We start from the raw sequence: 27,433 nt of genomic DNA, 5'->3' as shown, positions 1-27,433 counted from the left end.
GTTTGATGGACAAATCAATTTGTATAAATGCTCATCTCTAGTCTCCATGCTTCTTAATAGATTCAACAAAAACAGCCAGCAGCACTACATACCCTCCCATGGGGCAAACTTCCACTTCTTTCGGTACCAAAATCAGTGGTCCAAATGTGGTGCTCGCAGATTGGGGTCCAGGCCAAGGGTCCCTTGATGCAATAGTAGTTTAGAGAGATCCACAGCACTCTACCATTATCAAAATCCTTTTCTTTATTTGGCAAGCAGCATACAATTAAAACGACGTTTCGACTTAAGCAAGTCTTGATAAAGATCTCTCTAAACTCTTAATAGATTCATTCACACTATAATATTGCCCTATAATATTTATTATTACTATTAGCATGTTTCAGAATTTCCATTAAATTGCAGATTTAAAAAATGACTGCATTTGACTCGGAATGAACCTCCATTAACAGCTCATTGAAGGACCTTTTGTGTGACAAGTGGACAACCCTGTGGGGGAATTTTCAATGTTCTTCATTGACTACTGTGTACTTTTGAAGAATCAATAAGCTAATAAAAAAGACACCAGGGCAAAATTTGTAAGAAGAGAATTCTTCCAAAGTGGCAGAAGAGTTGGTCAAGGTTGTAGACTAACATCATAATTAGTGTTGAGCGAAGCAACGCATCTAAAATGGAATTTAATCCGAAGTTTAGGAAAAATTCCATTCGCAACGAATCCGAATTTCCTCGCACTTCATGGCACTTCAGCTACACATGTTACAAGGTAAAAGTTAGAAGCTCAGGAACGCGAGATCACCTGTAATGCTGTGCAGACTGCCAATCAGCAGCTAACCAGCCCCTGGGATTACTGGGATAAGCAATTCTATGAGGCCTTGATTCTCAAATTGGGGTGCATAAGCCGTCCAATTTTACTGGTATTGGGGTGTCCATCTTGTTAAACAGATAAGCATTCTATTAATTCCCAAATTAGGGTGAATATCCCTTTAATTGTAAAATTTCTAGATTCAATGATTATCTGTGTCAACAGCAGAGAATTTAGAGCCCCATTTTGTTCTCAATATGAACAGGATCTATTGTGGTTGCCTTTTATTCTTTCTTTGACAGATTGCATATTGTTTTCTTATGAGTAAGAATTTTATAGAAAGTGCACTCTCTGTTTGATAAGAAGGAATTGAGAGCCCTTCAAACAATAGATGTTCCTGTGAGCACACATAATTGTATCAACTCAACAGAAGCCTGTTGGAAATTTCACAGCTCAAATGCTAAAAAGGAATCAGCATTTCAGTAGAGAACTGTCACAGCAATGTTATGTGATCATGACCAAATCGCTATATATAGTGCATGCAAACCCATAATTAAAGAAGTGCATCAGCGTAAATTGTGTCATGCAAATCTGATGTGATTTAAGCTCAAAGCCAATTTTAATGTGTAAAAAAAAAAAATAGAACTTATTGATAAATGGAATGGATACAGCACAACAAATTCATTTATAGTTGTATTTTATCTTATTCCCATTTATGTCGAGTTTCAATGTCAACAGTGGTTAGTAGAGATGGGTCAGATTCTGATCAATCAAAAAATATGTTTCAGGTCCAATCAAAAGTGCTGGAAACTTGCCTGAAAATTGGTATTTGTCTCCCATGATTCATATTTTATTCTCTTTTTTTTTTTTAAGACCCCCCCCCCCCTCACTCCATTGCCTTTTTAAGTTCTTTAACATAATGACAGCAATGGTAAATAATGTCAGAGTGACACTATATAGTTATGGGTAAACACATGGTTGACGGTGTTAACAAACAGCATCTTTAAAAACACACTGCGTTGTTGGAACTGTCATGCATTTTAAACAAGCTGTTCTCATAAGATTTGGTAAATTTAGCAAAAACAGGTTATGTAAGTGAGCATAGTACTTGCTGTTAGGGGTGGGCGATATAGACAATATGCAATATAAACTATATAAATTTGGCCAACGATAGAGATTTCGTTTATATCGCCATATCGCCATATTGCAGTAGAACATGCAATATAAGCTATATAAATTTGAACAACGATAGAGATTTCGTTTATATCACCATATCGCCATATTGCAGTAGAACATGGCATGCGCCACTCTCGACACGCACCATGTTCTCCTGAGCTGGCACAGTGGAGAAGGAGGGAGTCCCTCCCTCCCCACTGTGTGCGGCTGCCGCTGACCACCAATGAGAACAGACTAGGAGGAGGAGGGGAGGGACTGTGGCCACTGTGCCACCAATGAGAACAGAGAGGAGGAGGAGGGGAGGGACTGTGGCCACTGCGCCACCAATGAATATAGTTAATATGCCTGAATACAAACGTAGCCTGCATGTGCCGGCCATATCCCATACCTGGCCTCTATTACTGCGTGCCATGATTCTCCGCAATTAACCCCTCAGGTTCTGAGGGGTTCATTGCGGCTGATCACGGCGCGCAGTAATAGAGGCCAGGTATGGGATATGACCGGCACTTGCAGGCTACATTTGTATTCAGGCATATTAACTATATTCATTGGTGGCGCAGTGGCCACAGCCCCTCCCTTCTACTCCCCCCTCTTCTAAGTATTATATTAATTGCGGCCCCCCCCCCTCCATATGATTAAATCATTGGTGGCAGTGGCCCCAGGGTGGCAGCTTCTGATCAGAGCCCCTGTAATCGCAGGGGCTCCGATCGGTTACCATGGCAGCCAGGACGCTACTCAAGCCCTGGCTGCCATAGTCAGCTCCCTGCTGCTGAGTGCACTATGCACAGGGCAGCAAGGAGAGTGTGAAGTTCTATTCACCCTAATAGAGCTCTATCAGGGTGAATAGGACAAGGGTTCTAGCCCCTAAGGGGGCTAATAGTTAGTAAATAAAAAGTAAAAAAAAAAGTTTAACCCCCCCGAAATATAGAATATATTGCGATATATATCGCATATCGCACATGCTTAAAATTATATCGCAATATAGATTTTAGGCCATATCGTTCACCCCTACTTGCTGTACTCGCTTACATAGCCTGTTCTGGCAAAATTTGCCAAATCTCAGGAGAACAGCTCACAGCCAGGGAGAAGGATATGCCCACTAAGAAGAATAGAGGTCTCCTCCTTTCTGTACCGATGCTAGTGATTAACATAAGAGGCGCCAAAACGGGGGTCAGAGCAGTGCATGGAGGACTGGATCTTGAAAAAAGCATCTCCTGAACCTGGACTACAATATAAGGTATTGTTTTTATATAAAAAAAAAAAAATGGCGACAGGTCCTCTTTAAACAATTAAAAAAAAAATATTATAATAAACAGAGGTGCAAATAAACGTCCCCTGCTATTAACACACTGTGCACTGGTATTTATGCAATAAAATGCATTGCATTGTGTAAATTTGCAACTTTTTTGGGGTTAATTAACACAGGCACAATTAAACATACCCTGCTACAAACACACTGCACACGGACACACTAAAATGTGCTGAATTGTGCACTTATAAAGGGTGGCAAAATTTCAACCGTTTTTTTTTTATAAACACAGGCACAATTACATGTACTCGGCTATGAAGACGGTGTATCCTGGTACTGACACACTGAAATGTGCTGAATTGCATACTTATGATAGTAAACATGCAACTGTTTTTTTTTCTGTAATAAACACTAGTGAAATTAAACATGTCTTGCTATGAACACACTGCACACTGATATTGACACACGTAAATGCCTTGAACTGTGCAATTATAAACTGTAGCTAAATAGCAACTGTTTTTTGGAAAGAATAAAATACTTATGAACTGTACATGCTTTGTAACAGGTTGTGGAAAAAGAAAAAAAGGTTGGCTCATGCACAAAAAAGTTATCTTTGTTCAGGCAATGCAAGACATGAACAGCTCCAGCAGCTGTCCTCACTATAAGATACCCAGTCCCAGTACACTAATTGCCCCTATGCCCTCTCTAGTGGTAAAACCTTTGTAGCTACCATTAACTAAATATATCCATGCACTAAGATGGCTGGCTTGTGTCTGTAATTGGTGTCTGTCAGAGATATGGAAGACATGACCTCTCACATAACTGGCTGAGCTCACAATGGCATCTGTGCATCACTGCTAGCCCAAAATCTAATAGATAAGCCAATATCCTGTGTCTGGATTGGCTCTCAGACAGCCTGCAAAGCATTGTGGGCAAGCCTGCCTGCAGGGGCCCCTCCCAGGGTCATGTGATCCTCCATCTTTATCATCCCTGCCCTGTTTCCCTCGCAAGTGTGACTAGTAAATGACAGGTGCTGTCTTGCCTGATTCAGCCAAAGCGAATCGCCTAAACTTCAGATTCATTTGGCAGAAGAATTTTTGATTTCATAATCGATTTGCTCATCTCTACTGGTTAGCAATAAAACAATGATCTAACCAAGGCAATATAAGAAGAGGTCAAACCAAAGGAAGAAGATGCAATGTGTATACAAATGGAGCAGATCTGAATGTGCCATTAAAGGGTTCAGCTTATTGAAAAACTTGGATTTACTTTTAATTTCACTATACTATTACTAAAATAGTACACATGGGCAAAATACATCAGACATGGAATCTGCATCAGCAATCTGAGGGTGACACTTGGATTTCTGCTGCGGATATGTAGTTGGTCATGCTGCTGACAAATGTGGCTGCCCAGTTTCTGCATGGATTTTGTTTGGATTCTGAATCAAGAAGAGACACGGCAACACTCTTCATCAATCATATGTAACACGTGTTTGTGGCCAGCTTAAAGGGAGTGTATCACCTATATTTTTACTAATAAAAAGCAAGATAGGGAAACATATACCTCTTTGAATTGTAAATTTTCACAGATATATTTTAGAGCAGCTACATAGACTATAGAAATCTATAGCCTGGAGAAGACTCATTGACTTCTATGGTGAACGTTGTGGGCATGCTCGGTGATCTGTGCAGATCACGGTGCATGTGTAGGGAGGAGGTCATGTCTATTACTGATTGTGAATGGTTGATCCTGTTTCATATATTTATATATATATATATATATATATATATATATACATTGTAATCCTGCCTGTCATGATAATGAGATGACTGCTGACAAGTGATCTCTGCAGAATAGTAGAGACCCAAAATAGTGGGTGTTCAATAGTCATAGTAAGTACTCAGAGATTTCAGGACTTAAAAAAAAAAAATAACGATGTTGAAAAAAACAAAAAAGGCAAGGTGGAACTGGGGCTGCATGGCAGAAGCATGGATGTAGCAAAATTGGGGATGTGGAAGTTCTAGAGAGGTACTTTGGAGAAGCTGCTGATCTGGAGTTGGAGCTGTACAGCAATGAAGCAGGGTTGAAACGCAATTGGAGTGGCAAAGCTGTAGTAGTACTGTACGGTGCTGAGCTGTGGACATGCAGTATTGAAGCATGAGTGACACACACTTGGACTAGCAAGGATGTAGTAGTGCTGTACAATGCAGGGCTGTGAACATGCAGTAATAAAGACACCTGGAGTAGCAGAGCTTTAGTAGTGCTGTACAATGCTGAGCTGTGGACATGCAGCAATGAGGCAAAGGTGACACACATTTGGAGCAGCAGAGCTGTAGCAGTGCTGTACAATTGCTGTGACAATTCCAATGTGAAAGAATAGCAAGAGTAGAAAGTCCAAGCAGGAAAACGATGGACAGCAGGGAAGCTGAACCGCCTGAATAATCAGGTGGGGTCCATTGTCAGAGACAGGTTTAACCCTTTTGCTGCGAAGGGTGTTTGGACATTTTGCACCTCTAGTAGCCAGGACAATTTTCACAGTTTTGACATGTACAAATAAAACCTAAATTACAAAATAAAAGAATCATACTAACCCCCATATCCATATATTTTTTGAAAATAGACATCAGGCACACTGTCAAAATGCCACTCAGTTTTTTTTATACACACAGACACCTTCATACTTTGCATCAAAGTGTAACTTTTCATAAAAATTGCACAAAGAATTTACATGAACCAGAAATAGAAAGACCCATTTTTTTTTAAAAGTAGCAACCTATAAAATACTGGGATTACAACCATTGAAAAGTAAGTGAACCCCAAAAACCTATATACTTCCTGAAAGCAGACAACCTGATGACTGCAGTTGCCTTTATGGACTGTTGACAATCATATCCACCTTCAGATAACTTTGTGTTATTTAAAAAAAAAATCCATCAAAACAAACATTGGGACCTAAAACGCACATCCAAGAGGAGGTTTACACATAAAAACAATTTTATATTAATATATTGATGTGTGCAACTCTAATATTCACCACAACCATATACTGTACATCAAAAAGAGGTTGTGTTCTGGCACAGAGACCATGTAATGTATGGTCATCATAGACACATGTTAAAAATGTATACTGTACACCGCATACATATTACTTATTTTGTGGTCTCTACTTTGAAGAGAGAAATTTAATGTGTCAAAATATAAATAAACTCATAATTTACACAGATTCCCAAAATCTAAATTTTCTGAGAGAGCAAAACATACCATGTATAAATCTATAACCTACTTATTAATACACACAGCCACCTTCATGCAATTTTGCAGCAAAATTGTAAGATGTGAAGAGTTCATACATGCCACACGTGTCTACACTCAATGCTGCATGTGTTAAAGAAAGGCAAAAAACACAGGAATGTACCAACAACTTTTTTTGCATGCAAGTATTGGGAATTATGTACTATATAATTTCCCATTCCTCTATACAAACTATGGGTGACTTATTACTCCTGTTCCTGCACTAAGGACACAATACCTAAACCTGATGAGTCTGATGAACTGCGGGAGGTCTGGGTGTTGCACCCATTATATGGGCATGAAAAAAGACTCACCTGTCTAAAAAACTTTGAATACTGTTTAACAAAATAAATTAAAAAAAATGCAGTAATTTGAAAACTATTATGGCGATAGTCAGTGAGAAGTCCATGCTATTCTTCCCCTTGGGACATACACAGCTACACAGGAGAGAGAAGTCGCTGTGTCTCTCTCCCTGCTGCACTTCCTCCACTGCCCTCCCCACCCCTCTTTGCCTCTATGCTGGTTAACATCTCAGTTGGGGCTGCTTGCTGCTGGCAGATCTCAGGCTGCGTAACAGCTAGAGATTCATGCCAGGTCTTGTTTTAAAACTGGCAATCTAAGCTTTAAAGGGTCACTAACTTTTCAAAAAACTTTTGATATGTCATAGAGATATCAAAAGTTTAGATCATTGGCGTTCTGAGCATTGAGACCCCTAAAGATTCCTAGAACGAGGTGATGGAAGCACATTCATAGAGTGCTCTCTCGCCCTGCTGCACGAGACAGGCTCCATAGAAGTCTAGGAACATTCTTGATTACATCCTCAGTAGCGCGGAGAGAGAGCATGTTACGCACGCACTTCTCTCCCCTCATTCTAGGGATCAGTGGAAGCCTCAGCGCCCAGACGCTCACCAATCTAAACTTTTTAAATCTCTCTATGACATATAAAAAGTTTCTTAAACTCTAATGACCCTTAAAAACAAGACCTATATGTATATCGCAAGTTAGAGCACTTAGAAATTGGGCAGGGAAAGAAAGCTGCAGGTATAGGATCCGTTTTCTAAAGGCTCTGACTTGGGATATACCGCAACTAGAGCCTCACATTTGGTCTTGTTTTAAAGACAAAAGTTATTTCCTTGGTTACTGAATTGCCACCCTGCCAGGACATATGAGATATGTCCTTGGCAGGGTAAGAGTTAAATAACCCGCCATCTTGACAACACTGCTAGGCACTGGGTCTCCAGAACGAGAAGGGGAACATGGCAGCATGTAGCACTGGATCTGGAACGGGACTAACAACTTCATATTAAATTGGCCCATGTGTGTCTGAGATAGGAAAATTATATTGCAAGACCTATAGTACTGGGGACAGGGACTGATGTGAACGGTGACAATCTTTGTACAGCATGGCTGTTCTCACTACATAAATCAGAAATAATACATAAAATAAACTGCTGTTCCATACACGTCCTCCTCACTATGGATGTGCTAGTGAGGTGGGATAGGGGACTGGTTAATAGTATATAGTACTAGAGGCCCAAAAAATTGGCATAAATGTTAGTGGAATAATCCCTTTCACTTTTGCCATATTTCGGCTATTAGACTTTGTTCATACATTATGCAAAAAACTATGAGAAATATTAACAATGTCTTTATATTTCTCCTCAGTTTAGGACCTACCCCTGGTTTGTACATGAAAAAAAATTACAAATTTATGGGAATTAAAAGCAGCACCTTTACATCCTCAGAGGAAAGACACAATCATTATCTGACTCAGCAAGAAAAATTAATTGGTATCATTAAATTGAAAGGAATCTGGCTCACCATCTTGTCCAATTCCCTGTTTTCTAAATGATCTGTAGTACAGGGCATAGTGATTTTTATCGTCCTTTATGGCTTCATTTAAAATCAAACTTTTTCTCATTATAGGTTTATTGTCATGGCTCAGGTGTAGAAGCTTCCTCTGATGTGCACAGCAAATTATTACGATGCTTCTAAATTGAAGATATTTCAGCATTAATGATGTCCAGTATTCAGCCCAATGAAAAGGAAAAGTGATTGGGCAAAAAATGTCAATAAGTCAGTTTATAAAGTAGTACATATTGGGTTGGAGAAAGAATCGTGGCATATGTATAGGATCATGGAGTGAAACTAATATATTGAGCCTCCCGAAAATGGCATTGAAAAATGGTCTTCTAGAGAGGCAATCATCTCAAAGGAGATGGTCAGTATGCATAGTATATGATGCAACTGAAAACCTCTTCGGGTATAGTGTAAAGATAAATCGACTATTGGAAACTGGATAATGTAGAACTTATTTACGACTCCAAAGTCACCACAATAACAAGAAGGAACATTACGGACATTGTCCTTTTTGCAAGCTGAGATGAGGATAAGAGCTGGGACCTTACTTGATGTGATTATGACCTGTGATAGTGGGCATCGAAGGGATCTGCACAACCCATGCCAACACCCCTGAAGAGAGAGTGCTGCTGTTGAACAAAATCTTCAAAAAAAAATTAATAATAATACATCTAAAAAAAAAAAATTGTACTTTTTGAAAAAATATTACCCAATTGTTATCTATTTCCATCCTCAGGAGTTTCTATGTTTCCAGGGCAGTACTTGTACAATCCTCATTTTAATGTGCAGTACAGGATTTGATCATAGCCTTGGAGGCACATTCATTGTCACTTATTTAAAGGATAGTTGGCTTAGAAACATCCCTTACCAGTTTATAGGGTGGTCCTGCATTTACAGGAAGGTCAAATTAATAATCTGTCGCAGGAAGCCTAGTCTAGATTGGTGTTGGTCTTCTCAATATTTAGTATAGGAGGAACTGGGCTTGAATGCAGTCATCTGCTCCTTTATGACATCTCCAGAAAACCCCTTAACAATAGTATACAAGGTGCCTATTATGTGTTCTGTGACTGAGAACAAAACCAACAAGTAATTACATTTGTTAGCAATATATCGGATATATCCTGAAATAGTTTCAGGATCGTGCCACTTGACGTCCATTACACATGATATGATTATAGCCTACACTCACTACTGTCTGTAGACATTACCCACTAGAGGCATTCTCTGCAATAACAATACGGTATTGCCATTGCTTTGTTTGGATTGTTCACCGAGGTGTAAAGATTACAAAAACTTGTTTGTAATTGAATCCTATGTACAAATTAGTAGTGAAGCATAATGCTAGAGGAACATCATTACCATTCTAACATTTGCTGTAATTCATTCTTAGTCACATAAATGAAGGGAAGACTTTGATAACGATGATATGATTTACTATGCACAGAGAAGCATAAAAAAATAACAAGCTATTGAACAATTCTAATTTTCTCAAGTGTCGTATGATGCCAAGGTTGATCTTTGGCTCTCTAACATAATCCATAAGGGAGCTAACCTGTAAAACACTCACCATCAGATACCATACATATTAATTTCCCTGAATTTCACATAAATCATATGCAGTGGTGAACATAAAAAAGGGGTCCCACTTAAAAGCTTAAAATGGGCCTCCCATTAAGATGTTTGGTTTGGCTATTCAAGATAAAAGGAGACAGCGTTTGTTCCCCACCCTGACACACATCCTTTCTATGACCCTACGTCCAATTGTTCACTAGTTCCAGAAATCATCTGGAAAGGAATCCTTGCACAGGTTTTTACCACCAGTAATAAAAGAGATGGGAACCAGGGATAGGTCCCTTTTTCCAAGTGTGACACAATAACTACATGGTCTGCTATAATGATATGATATATGTTAATAAAGTATATCAGTTGGGCAACTGGTGATAAACAAGCCAACAATCTCCAAATTTACAGAGAAGGCACCACTAAACAAGACATAATTAAAACTTAAGTTCTAACTTAAGGCCCCTTTACACTGTCGGAAAATTGGCCAAATAATCACTAACAAGTGTTTGTAGGAATGCTTGTTAGCGATTATCTGCCGGTATAAAGGTGCCACCGATTACTCGATGAATAAGCAATCTAAACGTGCCATCCAAACAAGCTCTTCTGCTGGCAAGTGCAGCAGTCTCCTCCACTAATAAGCAGGTGCTTCCTGGAAGGAATGCTTTTTTCCTGACAATTGCCTGCTAAATTGTTCAGTGTAATGGGGCCTATAACCACATAAAATTAGCTACTCAATGCATTATCAAATTTTTCTTATCCACTGGGTAAGCATATTCACCCTGCATAATCAGGGCAACCCCTTTGTCTTAATCCTGCTTGTACCCTAGTAAGGCCTTATTTCTAACCATGTAGGTCAAAGAAAATGGGAGAAGAAGATCATTACAGAAAAGATAAATCCATCAGGGGTCCATTGCAGAAGAATGGCCCATACTTGTAGCCAAGGAAAAAAGAACAACGTTAATAATCTTTGCCGAAAAAGAGCTTCAAAAGGCCACTATATCCCTTGTGCAGGGCCTAAGGGCCAATATATATGACACAGGGATTCGAGGAACACCACTGCACTGGACACAGAGTCGTCCATATGAAGATAGATTAGTGTGGGTTGACAGTCCAGCAATGAATTTAATTACATGCACATTTGTGTCTACTGACATCACTGGAGGTCACAAGAACCTGAGACACATTAATTGTAGACATGCATAGCCAGCTGTCCATTGAAAGAGTTTAGAAACTTGGAGGCCTTTTTCATCATCTTTTGCTGTATCTCCGTTACCTTATAGCCCTAGGACTCAAAGCTAACCTTATTGGCATGTGTGATTAAGATGTCATTAAAAAGTTAATTAGATGAAGAAACCTCTTAAACACAGTACTTGGTGGTTATTGTACAGTGAATAAGTTTCATTTCAGAGACCACCTTTTGGTGGCAAGCATACACATAAAATTGTTCAGGAGTTAATCAGTAACAGGTATTGAAAACAATGATACAATATATCCTGCCATGGACTGCAAAACAATCCACCTCGTTGCCACCACACTATATGTCATAGATAATGATTACACTTCATAAGTGGTTTGGATTGTGGTGGATTCTTCTTGCTTGTTTTGTACAAAAGCTACAGCATGAGGGGTTCATACTTCCTATAATTTAGAAGAGGAGATGATTGATATTTTTTTTTATATAATATCAATAGTGTTGAGCAAATCGAGCTTCAGATCCAAGATCATAAGTCGATTCACTCAAAACTTCATTTTAATAATGCCCGGAGATTCATCTCCGTACAGCATTTAAATGTATGGGCTCCGGTGAGGAAAATTAGTTATCCCTGAAGTCTTGCGGGATTTCGGTGAATAATTTCGGGATTTGATTTTTCAACTTTAAAACCATTTTTAAACAGGGAACTGAAGTCGGCTTTGGTAATGAGGTACCAGCTGGCACCAAAGCCAACTTCAGATTCCTGTTTTCAAATGGTTTTAGAGTTTAAAAATCGAATGCCGACGTTATTCACTGAAGTCTTGCGAGACTTTGGTGATAATTATTTTCAACCCGCCAGAGCCCATACATTTTAATGCTGTACAGAGACAAATCTCCGTACAGCATTAAAACAAAGTTTTGAGTGAATCGACTTCAGATCTTGGATCCAAAGCTCGATTTGCTCAACACAAGAAACCAAAGATGGGATTTATGGCACTGATTCTATTTTTGCAGATGACACTAAGCTATGTAGTACTGTGCAGTCTATTTTAAATGTACATAAACTACAAGCTTGGACACTGAGTGTTTGGGCAATAACTTGGCAAATGAGGTTCAATGTGGATACATATAAAGTGATGCATCTGGGTATTAATAATGTACAAGCAACATATGTCCTAGGGGAAGTAACACTGGAAAAGTCATAGAGAAGGATTTGGGTGTCCTTGTGAATCATAGATAAAATAACAGCATACAATGTCAATCAGCTGCTTCCAAGGTTTCCAAGATATTGTCATGTGCTAAATGAGGCAGGGACTCGCGGGTTAAGGATGTAATATTACCACAAAGCTTTGGTGCTGCCTCATATGGAATATGTGTAACACCCCAGAGTTGTGTTACTACACGCCTCTACCCCGCTACTATCTTCTAAGAGCCTTTACCTTGTCATCTGATGTGATTTTGCTCATGTCTTCACAACTGTGCATCTAAACACTGTATTAAATACAATTATTGTTGTGGTTTTCCAGGTTGACCAGCAGGTGGCAGCAATGCGTTTGTAAGGAGCTAGTTACAGTTTAGTACATCTAGGCTGGAATGGTTCATTCCAGCTTAGCTCCCCCTTCGTGGAGGTGTGGGCTGTTCCCACATCCTGCACCTTGGGTGGAGAAGGAAGTTAGGTTCAGTGTAGCCCACCCCCTGCTATGGGTAGGGTGTGTGTGCAAGGAGTCCCCCTGTATAGGGAAGAAAGCCAGGATCTTGTCTAGGCTGAGACATTGATCATAATACCCAGTCTGAGCCCTGCAGCCTCAGCTGGATGACAAGAAAGCAGACAACCTCCAGAGTTCCAGGACGAAAGCATTCCCTGAGAATATATCTGTGAGTAAAGTCCAGAGACCTAGGAGAAGCCATATTCCTCCTCAGCTAGTCGGTCCCCACCAAGCAGAAGATAAAGAGAAGCGCAGAAGATAAATTCCTGCCACAGTTACCTAGCTACTAAGCAGAGGTCTTATCCTGCAAGCTCCAGATTTATAGTGCAGAAGATTTATTCCTGCCAATGATTGCCAAAACCTGCTGGGACCAAGAGACCAAAGCTGTATAGAACAAAATAGTAGATAGAGTGCAGCTCACCTGCTTAAGGCATTCTGTCACAATGAACTCCTGGTGCGCGGAAAAGGTAAGACCTTGGAAAACCTGGCTAATAGAAAAGATCCAGCACCAAGGAAATGTAAAGCTGTGCGTTCCTTTATTACAGTGGTAAAATTCATGCAGCAAATCAACCACATCCAGTGACATACATCTGTTAAGTCAACGCGTTTCAAACGAAACTGTTCTTAGTCATGATTAAGAACAGTTTTGTTTGAAACGCGTTGACTTAACAGATGTATGTCACTGGATGTGGTTGATTTGCTGCATGAATTTTACCACTGTAATAAAGGAACGCACAGCTTTACATTTCCTTGGTGCTGGATCTTTTCTATTAACTAAAGCTGTATACTGCTTGAATGAAAGTCACCTTCAGTAAAGAAACGTTTTAAATTCATATAAAGGTCTGGACATCAATTAATCTGCCAAGTCTTTCTATTACTCCTACTATCACTACACTCAATTTATTGCAAGTGAGCCAGGAGTCCAGCCGTATCCAGGTAGGAGACACCGTTGACACAATTATCACCACCTGGGATGTGCGTTATAACACCTTGGGAGGGCCCTGTGATAGTACACTGCGCACGCTGCAATTGGCGTCATGAACAAAACATAGACTATCATCAACACCTGACCAGACCCAGTCATGGCATAATTTGGCGTCAGCGTTTACCCGTATCCTGCTCATTGCATATGCAGTTCAGTTCTGGGCACCAGGCCATAGAAAGGATGCCCTGGAGCTAAAAAAAAAAAAAAGTACAGAGGAGAGCGACTGATAAACTGATAAGGGGAATGGAGGGTCCTAGTAATGAAGAAAGTTTAAAAAAATTAAATTTATTTAGTCTAAGGGGGAGGAGGCATGATTAACCAATACAAATGTATAAATGGGCTGCACAAATAATATGGTGAAAAGCTTTTCCATGTAAAATGCCCTCAAAGGACAAGGGGGCAATGCCTCCAACTGGAGAAGAAAAAGTTCAGTCTCCAGAAGCGTCAAAGCTTCTTTACTGTAAGAACTGTGAATCTGTGGAATATACTTAATTAGTTTCAGTATAAAGCTGTGGCCTGCTCTCACTATATTCATTGGAAGCTGTCTGGCACAAGGAAAGGTATAGAGTGGGCTCGGCATGCATGTTGGCACCTGCATCCCTTGTAATGGAGGCCATTATGGCACCAAAAATGGTAAAAAGCAGAGTGGATCCAGCATGCATGTGGATCCAACACTCCCTGAACATTATGGCGGCCATTATGGCGCATAACAGGTAGTATTTAGTGTTAGGACCCGTCTAACAGAGATCGCCTTGACGTACGGCAGACGGGCTCAGATGGTTTTGTACAAAATGCATTGGCCAAGCATCTCACTTTATGAATAAGCGTAGCATTAGCTCTATAATTTTTGGCATTATTGTACTTTATCTGATTTGCAGGGTGCTGCTGCATTGTCTCTTTTTTTCCTCTAGGTCTTTGCGATGGCGGCGTACACCTGCGCACTGGGAGGTGCTGACTAACCCCCTTTTTTTGCAAATATACCTCCTCAGGACGGGGTCACATCAGGTATAGTGGACAGTTTTAAAAAGGGCTTAATTTAATTCTTAAAGGTAAATAACATTAATTCTTAGAAAAATGTCTAAAACTATGGATCTAAATCCCTTTTTCTAAAATTCACATCCCATATATCCCTTGGTTGAACTGGATGGATTTATGTATTTTTTCAACCGTATTAACTAAGCAACTATGATGTAGGAAGTTGGAAATATTAGGAGAGACTGGCAAATTAATACTGTCAATGATTTTTATTATTTATGTATTATTTATTATTTTTATAAAATAATTTGTTTCCAGAAGGTGTAACAAATATGGATATGTCGAACAAAAACATTTCAAAAACTGAAGAGAACGAAAATATCTTGCAGAGCTTGGGAGGCATGCTAAGCAATTTACAAGAGAATGTGCTAAATACAATGGTATTAAAAGCAGAAATTCATTTATACACTGTGTGCCACCAACTGGTGGAGAGAAAAAGGCCAGTAAAACTGGCAGGGCTGAAACCATTTGAAAAACACATTTCTGGCATACATTGCTTGTAAAGAAAACACAATTATGTTCAGGAACATTTCCTTTCTTTCCAAATCCAGCTCTAACAGTTTAGAAGAAACAAACAAGAAATTACAGCACAAGACCAATAAATGAATGCACCCGAGAGCAATAAATGGCGAGGCCCTTATAGGTCCTATTGAAGCTAAATAGAATCCTTTTCTAAATACACAAGGAACATTATATGCATATGTGCAATTAGACAAGCGTGTGATCAAAGAAAAGCACAAAGTAGAAATATGTTTCATTCTTCAGAGTCTGATGCAAGTTGTCCAATCTCATAACACTTGTCAGAGACTTCTACACAGTGCAATAAACCAACAGTTTCCGCCCTAGTAACTCCATTACATCTTTTATAAACTCATTTAAAAAAAAAAAAAAAATGTAATTTTGTGCTCCAGAGCTGCTCTTCCCTATGTTATCAGTGTTTTGGAGACCCAGTAATCTACATAAAAAGTATACACAGACTCATTCTTCTCATTTACCATTCACATTCTATCTGCCAGTCAGTCTGGTCTAGGTTTCACATTCCTGTTATTTCTGTGCCTACTGGTATAGTGCACAAGGATAAAATATTCCTTAAAGGGGTTATGCCATGATTAATGTAAAAATGAAACTCAAACATCATAAAGTACATGACAAACTCTTACTAACAAAGCTAGAACCAGCCGTGTACCTCACATGGATCCAGAGATCTCCCCATTCATTGCTTCAAGAGCTCTGATACATTTATTTCAAGCTTTAAAAAAAAAAAAAAAATTTCATTACATTTAATTAAAAAAGGGTTCAAATCCAGGTGCTGGTTTGATGGGACAAGCCCTTTAACCACCTGCCATCTGGGCCATTTGCCCCCTTCCTGACCAGGCCAAATTTTGCAAAACTGACATATCTCACTTTATGTGGTAATAACTTTGGAACGCCTTTATTTATCCAAGTCATTCAGAGATTGTTTTCTCGTGACACATTGTACTTCATGATAGTCATAAATTTGAGTCAAAATATTTCACCTTTATTTATGAAAAAATCCCAAATTTACCCAAAAATTTGAAAAATTCACAATTTTCTAAATTTCAATTTCTCTGCTTTTAAAACAGAAAGTGATACCTCATAAAATAACTATTATTTAACATTCCCCATATGTCTACTTTATGTTGGCATCATTTTGGAAATGTCATTTTATTTTTTTAGGACGTTAGAAGGCTTAGAACTTTAGAAGCAATTCTTCAAATTTTTAAGGAAAATTGCCAAAACCCACTTTTTAAGGACCAGTTCAGGTCTGAAGTCACTTTGTGGGGCCTACATAGTGGATACCCCCATAAATGACCCCATTGTAGAAACTACACCCCTCAAGGTATTCAAAACCGATTTTACTAACTTTGTTAACCCTTTAGGCGTTCCACAAGAATTAAAGGAAAATGGAGATCAAATTTTTAAATTTCACTTTTTTGGCAGATTTTCCATTTTAATCAATTTTTTTCTTTAACACATCGATGGTTAACAGCCAAACAAAACTCAATATTTATTACCCAGATTCTGCGGTTTACAGAAACACCCCACATGTGGTCATAAACTGCTGTATGGGCACACGGCAGGGCGCAGAAGAAAAGGAACTCCACATGGTTTTTAGATGCCATGTCCCATTTGAAGCCCCCTGATGCACCCTTACAGTAGAAACTCCCAAGAAGTGACCCCATTTTGGAAACTAGGGGATAAGGTGCCAGTTTTATTAGTACTATTTTTGGGTACATATGATTTTTTGATCATTCATTATAACACTTTATGGGGCAAGGTGACCAAAAAATTGGTTGTTTTAGCACAGTTTCTATTTATTTATTTTTACAGCGTTCACCTGAGGGGTTCAGTCAAGTGACATTTTTATAGAGCAGATTGTTATGGACGTGGCGATACCTAATATGTATACTTTTTCTCATTTATTAAAGTTTTACACAATAATAGCATTTTTGAAACAAAAAAATTATGTTTTAATGTGTCCATGTTCTGAGAGCTATAGTTTTTTTTATTTTTTGAGATTTTCTTATGTAGGGGCTCATTTTTTGCGGGATGAGGTGACGGTTTTATTGGTACTATTTTGTGGGACATACGTGTTTTTGATCACTTGGTGTTGCACCTTTTGTGATGCAAGGTGAAAAAAATTGCTTGTTTTTTAATTTTTTTTTACGGTGTTCACCCGAGGGGTTAGGTCATGTGATTTTTTTATAGAGCTGGTTTTTACGGACGCGGCAATACCTAATATGTATACTTTTTTTTATTTGTTTCACTTTAACACAATAATAGCATTTTTGAAACCAAAAAAATGATGTTTTAGTGTCTCCATGTTCTAAGAGCTATAGTTTTTTTATTTTTGAGAGATTTTCTTATGTAGGGGCTCATTTTTTGCGGGATGAGGTGACGGTTTTATTGGTACTATCTTGTGGGACATACGCGTTTTTGATCACTTGGTGTTGCACCTTTTGTGATGCAAGGTGACAAAAATTTCTTGTTTTGACACAGTTTTTTATTTTATTTTTTTACGGTGTTCACCCGAGGGGTTAGGTCATGTGATATTTTTATAGAGCTGGTTTTTACGGACGTGGCAATACCTAATATGTATACTTTTTTTTATTTTTTCTATTTTTAACTTTTTTTTTTTCATTCCTTACTTGGGGACTTTTTTTTTTTACATGTGAAACTTTTTTTAATTTTTTTATTTTCAACCTTTTATTTTTATTTTTTTTATTTTACACTTTTCGTCCCCCATAAGGTCATACAAGACCTCTGGGGGACATTTACTTCACTTTTTTTTTTTTTTTTCACTGTTGATTTCTCCTGTAACTGGGGCTGACATAGTAGCCCCAGTTACAGGACAAATACACCCCTAGAGAGGCTGTACAGCAGCAATCCAGCGCTGTACAGCCTCAGAGCAGGGCTGATCGAGGTCTCTGAGAGACCTCACACAGCTCCTGCACGCTCCGGTCCCGGCGGTCACATGACCGCCGGGCCGGAACAGGAAGCGCACAGCGCTTCCTTCTCTGCAGTTGTGTCTGCAGCGATCCGGAAGGCAGGGACACCTGGGCACTGTCCCTGCCTTGTCTTAGGGTTGCCCTGCTGTCACTGACAGCGGGCAACCCGATCAGCAGCTGCACGATTAGCGTGCAGCTGCACTTTCTGAACGGACGTTCTGGAACGTCCGTTTAGAAATAGACGTCCACCCATAGGACGTTTATATCCTATGGGCGGACGTAAAGCGGTTAAGGATATAGTCCAAGAATTTTTTTAATTTTTCTAAAAGCAAGGAATGTGATAAAATAAAAATTCACCATTACTTACCAGTCAAATCTTCTACTGCTCCAGAACTGTCATTCTTGTGGTCCCTGACAGTTCCTATTTACTTGCTGGGGTGCTAGTAATATTGACTGTATATCCATTCCAGTACTGCAGCTAAACACTGGTCTCATGTTTGACATGAGACCCCTGAGGCCCGTGACTGACTGCATCAGTCACATGAATGTACATGATGTAGTCAATGTAGGACAAGTAAACAAAGACTAACAAGGACCACCTTAGCAGCAGAGGTTTTAACAGATGTATATTGGTTAATTTTATCACATACCCTGATACTTTCTAAAAGTCCAACCCCTTTAACTGTATTAGGAACATCACAGGGAATGATAACCCACATATTAGAAATACAAAAATGCTTTAACAAAGCACCATGAGGTGGATCTCTGCCCAACACTCTAAACAGAAAGATGGAAACACATTAGGATTCTTTAATTGAATTAATGGCGTTGTCTCTCTCGGGCACATTGGCATCATAGAAGTGTCCCTCCTCCTCAGGATCCCCTTCTGTTAGCGAGAGAAGACCCTGTCTCTCCATATAGAGTATTACATGGTCATTCTCTTGAATGCTCAGGATTGGAGCTGAGTGAATTGATTCCAAATGAATCAAATTTGACCAGAATTTTTTGGTTAAATATGAACCTAAAATTATGATAATTCAATTCGGGCAAATTTCTCAAAATAGCATCGCCCATTTTTCAGATGAAAAAATGGAAAGACACACACCGGCTGGCATTTGCAATCAAAAAGAAAAAACATTTTTGGACCATTTAAAAAAAAGAAACATTCAAAATCTTACAATGCAATTTGTTTTTAAAGAGGCTGTTTCTTACCACCAGTAGCCCTGAGTTTACCCATATACAGTATGTCAATATCACTTTAAAGGGGTTATCCCATGATTATTGTAAAAAACAAAAACATCAGACATCATATAGTACGGGAAAATCTCTTTCTAACAAAGCTAGAACCAGTCCTGTACCTCACATGGATCCAGAGATCTCTCCATTCATTGTTCTGCTAGATCTATATCAAGCTGACAGCTCAAGGGGAGTGTCTTTTCTGCTGCAGCTAAGGGGGCGTATCTCAGCTCTCCCTATCACAGCTCAGGAGGCAGTTGAAGGATGAAACTGAGCATGTGCGGCCTTCTCAGTGAGCAGGAAAAAGAAATAAGAAAAATAACCAACAGCAGACGGCGCTATACAGATAAATTTTATTGAATAACTCAGTGGCTATGCAAAATTTTTAATTACATGCAATTACAAACTAATTTAGATCCAAGTGCTGGTTTGAAAACTGTGAAATATTTTCCATGGGACAACCCCTTTAAGACAACTACTGTGGCTTGAAGCTGAAGAGCTTAAAATAAGTTGCAGGCAGTCCTAGGAGACACTAGAATGTCATCCACTTTTCAGGGCAATTGGAGCGCTTTTAATTCAGGTCAAATTTATTCTGACCCAAATTGAATCTGAATAGAATTTGAAGAACTTTGCTCCTTACTAGTCAGGATGCAGTCCTATACTGTATGTTCCTTGCAGCATTCATAGGGATCACAGTTTTGTGCTGTGTTTATCAGCTCAGACATTCCCTTTAACAAGTACATCTATTGGAACAGATTTTTCTTGCACTACATATTCTACAGTGTAGGAAAACTAGAAGTCAGACAGATACAGTAAGTGGCGTTTTACAAAGAAAATACAGCACAAATCGAAAGATTCTTGTAACAGAAAACTTGGATAATCTTGCTCAAATCTTAAAAATGCATAAAATGTTTAAACAATCTTACATTTACAGCATGACATAAGATCAATAACGTCACCTATGCCTAAAACATAACATCACGTCTGTTTAAAATAGTTAAGAACCAGAGGTAGATAAACAGTGAAATGTCATCAAGAACAGATTTTGGGGAAGTCCTTGACAAGGCTACCAGGCTGAAGGCAGTGAGATTACATATCTGATAAAGGAGAGAGGATGAAAAGAACTGCAACATAAATTAGACATGACGGGGTATTGGTTATTCCCCGCTCGCCCCTCATGAACAGTCACATACTAACCCTTGACTCACTTACCACAAGCCCTGACCTTCTAAACTGGCCCTGTCAGAAACCCCAATAAGACACGGACACCAAGTTGGATTATATCGGCCACAGCAGCCGTTTATTGTAAACATATACATAAATAATTAACCTTTTATTTTCCACAAAACATCCCCATAAGATATAACCAACTTAATTCACCTGAGTAACACGGGGGAGGTCCTGGAAGCCCCAAACCTCGGAATTTTCCCAGTATCCTCTTTGAGCCGACTTGCCCCCAGCCGTTAAGCACCAGCTCGGGGGCACCACTGACGGCTCGCCCAAATTCCGCCACAACCGACCACCAGCCATAGGAGTCCAGCCCCAACCGTGGAGCCCTCCCATCCTCGTCACCTGAATCTCTCCAACTTCAAGGACCTCCCACCGCCACAGCCGCCGTGACAAAATAATTAATATTTTATTTTACTCATTCATTTAAACAATCCCCCCACTCCGTCCCCTTCCCATCCCCCGCCATCCGGCCCAAGCTCTGGAACCTGAGCCAAAAGGGGTGGGTGGGTGGGAGCTCGGTTCTCTCCACAAAATGGCCTCCTTCTTCCCAGGCCCTCACCTTTTTAACCCCTCGCTCCGCCGCCCCCCTAACTCAAACTGACCAATCCCTCCCCAGGGGCTCCCTCAAACCAGCCCCCCGTCATGGTCGCCTCCCCCCAAGGCTGCGCCCCCAGTCCGGCTCTGTCTTGACGGGGTATTGGTTATTCCCCGCTCGCCCCTCATGAACAGTCACATACTAACCCTTGACTCACTTACCACAAGCCCTGACCTTCTAAACTGGCCCTGTCAGAAACCCCAATAAGACACGGACACCAAGTTGGATTATATCGGCCACAGCAGCCGTTTATTGTAAACATATACATAAATAATTAACCTTTTATTTTCCACAAAACATCCCCATAAGATATAACCAACTTAATTCACCTGAGTAACACGGGGGAGGTCCTGGAAGCCCCAAACCTCGGAATTTTCCCAGTATCCTCTTTGAGCCGACTTGCCCCCAGCCGTTAAGCACCAGCTCGGGGGCACCACTGACGGCTCGCCCAAATTCCGCCACAACCGACCACCAGCCATAGGAGTCCAGCCCCAACCGTGGAGCCCTCCCATCCTCGTCACCTGAATCTCTCCAACTTCAAGGACCTCCCACCGCCACGAACGCACATGCTTGACACCTTAAGCCTGTGCGTCCCTCCACATCCACAAAGCTGTCTCAATGCCCTCCTGTATTGCCAGACACCACATGTCAATACCCACTGCGTTCAAGTGAACGCCGTCAGACCGCCAAAAAGCTCCGACCCCTTTTTCCAGTTCAGTATGCCGTACTACCACTGCACCATTCCTTGCCATAAACCGCCCTATGGCCCGGTTAGCTTTTATCCTAGCCTTATTTAACCCCTCCACCGACCTCGCCCCCCTCCACACTTTGCGGGGAACAATGTCCGACCAAACGGAAATAAGACCCGGGAACAGCGCCCACAACCGGAGTAGATCGAATTTAACGTCCTTCACCAATTCCCGCAACGGCCGCGCCCCCAAATCGTTGCCCCCCACGTGCAACACCAACACATCCGGCACCCTATCCAACCTAACAAACTTGTGGACCTCAGGTAACACGCCCCCCCACACCATTCCCCTACGCCCCAACCATCTTACCACCGCTACCGACCGGTCAATCCCCAACTGTTGTCCATCCGGCCGAACCGCTGCCCGGATGGCTCCCCAGAAAACATAGGAGTGACCCATTATCCAGATAAGCGCTGGGTCCGAACCTGCAACGAAATAACAAAACAAAAGCATACCGTGCGTGATGAGACAGCATACAATACAATATCACAACCGATCTAGACGAATATATGATCTAAAGCGAATCGATTCCCACCTTCCTATCCGCATGATCACGTCCTGTCCCAGCCCGCGTCTGGCCGCTTCCGTCGCTGCCCCGATTCTAAAAGAATGGCTAGAGTAACCCCCAAGCGCTAGGCCCAACTGCCCTAGACACCGCTTAAAGACCGCCGTGAACTGGAAACGGGAAAGGAAAGACCCGTCCGCATGCACTAAGAGAGGGGAATTCGCCCTCCCCACCGCAACCCCGTACTCCCTCAAGCAACACACCGGACACATTGCGCAACCCGGGACCGCGAACAAAACAACCCTCCGCCCTCTCCCTTCCACATCAGTTTTTGACCGCCTAATACGAAACTCCACCCTGTCCTGAAAAAGGTCTACATCGTCCCTAAACAAACCGCCCTGTCTCTTAACCGACGGAGAAACCAACTCGCCCAAACGCAAGGCCCCAAAAAATGCCAGCGAAAAAGCCAACCGGAACAAACGTAACTCCCACGACGAGGCACAAACGTCGACTAGTTTATCCCCCAACCTCAACAGCAAAGCAAAAGACACCGGCCTACGGTCATCCTGCCCCGACTGAGAACGCCGCCAACCCTTTAAAGCCCTCACCACCAGAAAAGACTTGGTGACGTCCGGCAGGTTCCTAAGACGAAAACCGAAAGCCAAACCTGAAACACAACTATTAATCCTAGAGACAGACCACCCCTCCTCTCTACAATGCCCTATGAACAATAGCAATGGAATCTCAAAGTCCTCTGACACAACAGCCAACCTGGTCTTCCACTCCTCCCAGCATTGCCATGCCCTATCATATGTCTCCCACGTACCGGGTGCAAGTGAAGCCCGTATGAGACCCGCTACGGTGTCTCCAGAAGTTCCCACAGGCCACTCGGGCAGTCCAGCCCTCGCTCCTCTGCCCCCGGAGCCAGCTGGCGGAAACGTTCCCACTGTGAACGAGATAGAGCATCAGCAATACAGTTATCAACCCCTGGTACATGCACTGCTACCACCCAAGCATTGAGTGACAAGCACTCCAGCACCAGCCTCTGCAATAGACGCACGACCAACGGTGAAGAAGCCGACAACCCGTTAATCGCTTGCACCACCCCCAAGTTGTCACAATAGAAACGCACCTTCTTGTTCCTAAACTCCTCCCCCCATAACATTACTGCCACCACAATGGGGAACAATTCCAGCAGCGCTAAATTCTTGACCCAGCCTCTCTCCACCCAGGTATCAGGCCAACCCCCCGCACACCACTGCCCCCCGCAATAGACCCCGAAACCGCCTCCCCCCGCCGCGTCAGAGAAAAGGTCAAAATCAAAGGAGTCTACCGCCTCACCCATAAACAGACCTCTGCCATTATAACACTCCAGAAACGATGCCCAAACTTGCAAATCCGCCCTAAGCTCTTTCCCCAGTCTAATAAAATGGTGCGGCGCTGCCACCCCTGCCGTTGCTGCCGCCAAACGCCTACTAAATACCCTACCCATGGGGATAATCCTACAGGCGAAATTCAGCTTTCCCAGGAGTGACTGTAGGCTCCGCAATTGGATTTTTTGCAGTCGCCTCGCCCTATCAACCTCCATTTTCAAATCCTCAACCTTGTCCAAGGGCAGCCTACATTCCATCCTCACTGAGTCAATCACTATGCCCAGGAAGCTCAATTCCGTGGTCGGCCCCACCGTTTTCCCTGCCGCCAAGGGAACCCCGAAGGAATCAAACAACGCCTCCATGGTGTGCAACAGTAAAGAGCACACCCTGGATCCCGGGGGGCCAATACATAAGAAATCGTCCAGATAGTGAATAAGTGATTCACATCCGGAGGAATCCACCACCGCCCATTCTAGAAAAGAGCTGAACTTCTCAAAATACGCGCAGGACAACGAACACCCCATTGGCAAACAACGATCAACAAAAAACTTACCCTCCCAAAAACATCCCAACAAATGCAGGCTCTCTGGGTGCACTGGCAACAACCTAAATGCTGACTCAATATCTGTTTTCGCCATCAATGCCCCCCTCCCAAACTTCCTAACCCACTTCACTGCCGCATCAAACGAGGTATAGACTACCGAGCACAGCGTCGGGTCAATGCCATCGTTGACCGACGATCCCTTAGGAAAGGATAGATGTTGAATCAGGCGAAACGTATTCGCCTCCTTCTTTGGGACCACCCCCAGAGGCGACACACGCAAGTTCTGCAAAGGTGGTTCCAAAAACGGGCCTGCCATCCTTCCCAGTCTAACTTCCTTCTCTAACTTAGTAGTCACCACCTCAGGGTGCTCCCTCGCCGACTGCAAATTCTTCTTAAGCAACACGGGCCCCGATGGAACAAACGGAATTTTAAACCCCCCTGAAAAACCTTCCCGCAACAATTGCGCAGCCCCCCTATCTGGATATCTAGCGAGAAACCGGTCCATCTCTTCCAGACGCGCCGGCGTCTCCCCCTTTTCCAGAACTCTCGCCCCCCTTCTGTCTTGCCCCTCTAAAGCAGCGCGTGGCTCCGTGAGACCCGCCACAGGTGGAACATTCGTGCTTAAATTTGCACTTGGCTCCAAATTTACACCCCCCTTCATTGAATAAAAAACACAACCCCTTCGCAGATGCTGCCGCGAAACCGGATTGTCCCCCCGCCCCTGACTCGCTCCGAAAGGGCTGACCTGACCGAACCGGCGCCGTCACTTTGAGCCACAAAGCGATATCCTTGTGGTCCCATTTTATGCTAGGGCGTACCGCCTTCCGCTGCCTAAACTGTTCGTCGTAACGCAGCCAGGCCATACCCCCATACACCCGGTAAGCTTCCCCAATAGCATCCAGGTAACAAAAAAGCGCGGAGCAGCACTCCGGCGCCTTCTCCCCTATCACACTGGCCAATATCGCGAACGCCTGCAACCAGTTAGGGAACGTCCGCGGTATCAGTCGGTGCCTACGCTTCTCCTCGTCCTCCCTCTTACCCTCATCCTTTCGCGCCCTATCCAAATTGAACCTTTCCAAAGGGAGTAAGGAAAATATATCCACATACTCCCCTTTCCAAATGCGCTCCCTAACCTCCTGCTTCAAATGTGCCCCCAACGGGCCCTCGAAACAAACATAAACTTCGCCCTTAGCCCTATCGTCCAACCGCATTACATCCTCCTGATCAGACCCACCTACCTGCGTCTGGACAGACGCCGAAGTACCACATGAAACCACCGTAGGTGTACTGGAAGCTGGCGGCCCCCCGGCGGCCGCCCCCACGCCCCACGCCGGCAACGGCCCTGACGCCACCGACCCGCCGACCCCACCCCCCAGGCCCCCCAACGGTAACACGGGATTCCCTGCCGCCCCCAAATTTGCTAACAACCCCACTAAACCCCCCAAGAGCTGGCCCAGCCCCTTACTCAAATCCGACTGAGACCCCCCAACCCCCCCAGACACTAACTGACATAAAGGTCCCCAAGGTGCCTCACCTGGCTGCCTGGGTGCTGTGACCCCATCAGCCGAAGGTCCTGACTCCCGACGCTCGGTCCTCTGAGACGGTCCTGGCACAGCGAGCTCCCACGGATGTCCCCTGGCCGGGCTGGGGCCAGGGACGTGATCTTCCGGATCCTCCCTGGAACCGACTTGCGCGACGACACCATCCTCTTCAACTTGCCTGGCCGACGAGGGCCTGCTGCCAAGGTCCGCAGCAGCCCCGTGCCCTCTGGAACACTGCTCTGGCTGAGGGGCCTCATCCACATCAGGATCCTGGAGAGAGCCCGCCGTTCCTGGTCCCGACCACAAGGTGGCGCTGCTGCGCTGCTGATGAGGCCTGCTGAGGCCTGACCGAGGGCTCCGCCTACTAGCTGGATTCCTTCCACGCCTGGGCGCCCGGGAAGGAGCTGCAGCCGGCGCCTGCAGGCGTGAAGGGTCCTGAAAAGCAGGGCTCCGTCTGCGGCGCTGAGCCCTAGGGGAGGCCATATCTGGGCTGAGGCGCGCCGGCGGCCGGGCCCGCCGCGGCCGGGATGCCCGTGGCTGAGGCAAAGCGGGAGCCTCAGCCGCCCCTCTGAGCAGCTGCTGGACCTGTTCCTGGAGCCAGCCTGGTCCCCGAGCAGCTGCCGCCGACCTGAGATCCGCCAGGAGTGAATCGACGTCCATGACGAAAGTAAGTGAGCGCAATGAGTCGTTGTGTGCAGCTCGGTTCTCTCCACAAAATGGCCTCCTTCTTCCCAGGCCCTCACCTTTTTAACCCCTCGCTCCGCCGCCCCCCTAACTCAAACTGACCAATCCCTCCCCAGGGGCTCCCTCAAACCAGCCCCCCGTCATGGTCGCCTCCCCCCAAGGCTGCGCCCCCAGTCCGGCTCTGTCTGTCATAAAAGAAAGCAAGGCAACCTATCACCAGACACTAATCTTCAGAGTTGCTTGACTGATTACTTTACCCTTTGTCATAATACTGTACATAGTCGTTAATTAATTTTCTGTTATAGTCTTTGATTAAATAATTGATTCTCTTAGTATTGTTTGCTACGTCTTGTCTGTCATATTACTTGGTCAATCACTTTGCAATAAATAAGCATTTAAATGGTCACCATTGTTTCAACAAACTTTGCATAAATCAAAGGCGTGTGTGAATATAGGAACCTGAGGGAACAGGTTACATGGTGTTCTCCTTGGAGGAGAGAAGGGGGTGGGAAGCAGCTGCAGAGTGAGAGTAAGGCAGACAAACACACACACACACGCACACACACACACAGAGACTGCTGAAGGCACTGGTAAGTTTTCTATCTCACCCCAGTGCTGGATTTACAGATATACGACTTTGTACTGCT

At 42.9% G+C, this 27,433-nt stretch overlaps 1 protein-coding gene across 2 annotated transcripts in view; it reads right to left on the bottom strand.

The window, feature by feature from the left end:
- Positions 1 to 27,433, bottom strand: part of PLCB1 (phospholipase C beta 1) — an 895,755-nt gene that overhangs the window by 740,601 nt on the left and 127,721 nt on the right. The gene's annotated exons all lie outside the window — the stretch shown is intronic.

The sequence above is a fragment of the Bufo bufo genome, chromosome 4, assembly GCF_905171765.1.
Source record: "Bufo bufo chromosome 4, aBufBuf1.1, whole genome shotgun sequence".
Taxonomy (NCBI): domain Eukaryota; kingdom Metazoa; phylum Chordata; class Amphibia; order Anura; family Bufonidae; genus Bufo; species Bufo bufo.
The sequence above is the reverse complement of the archived record's forward strand: the minus strand, read 5'-3'. Positions and strand labels throughout refer to the sequence as shown.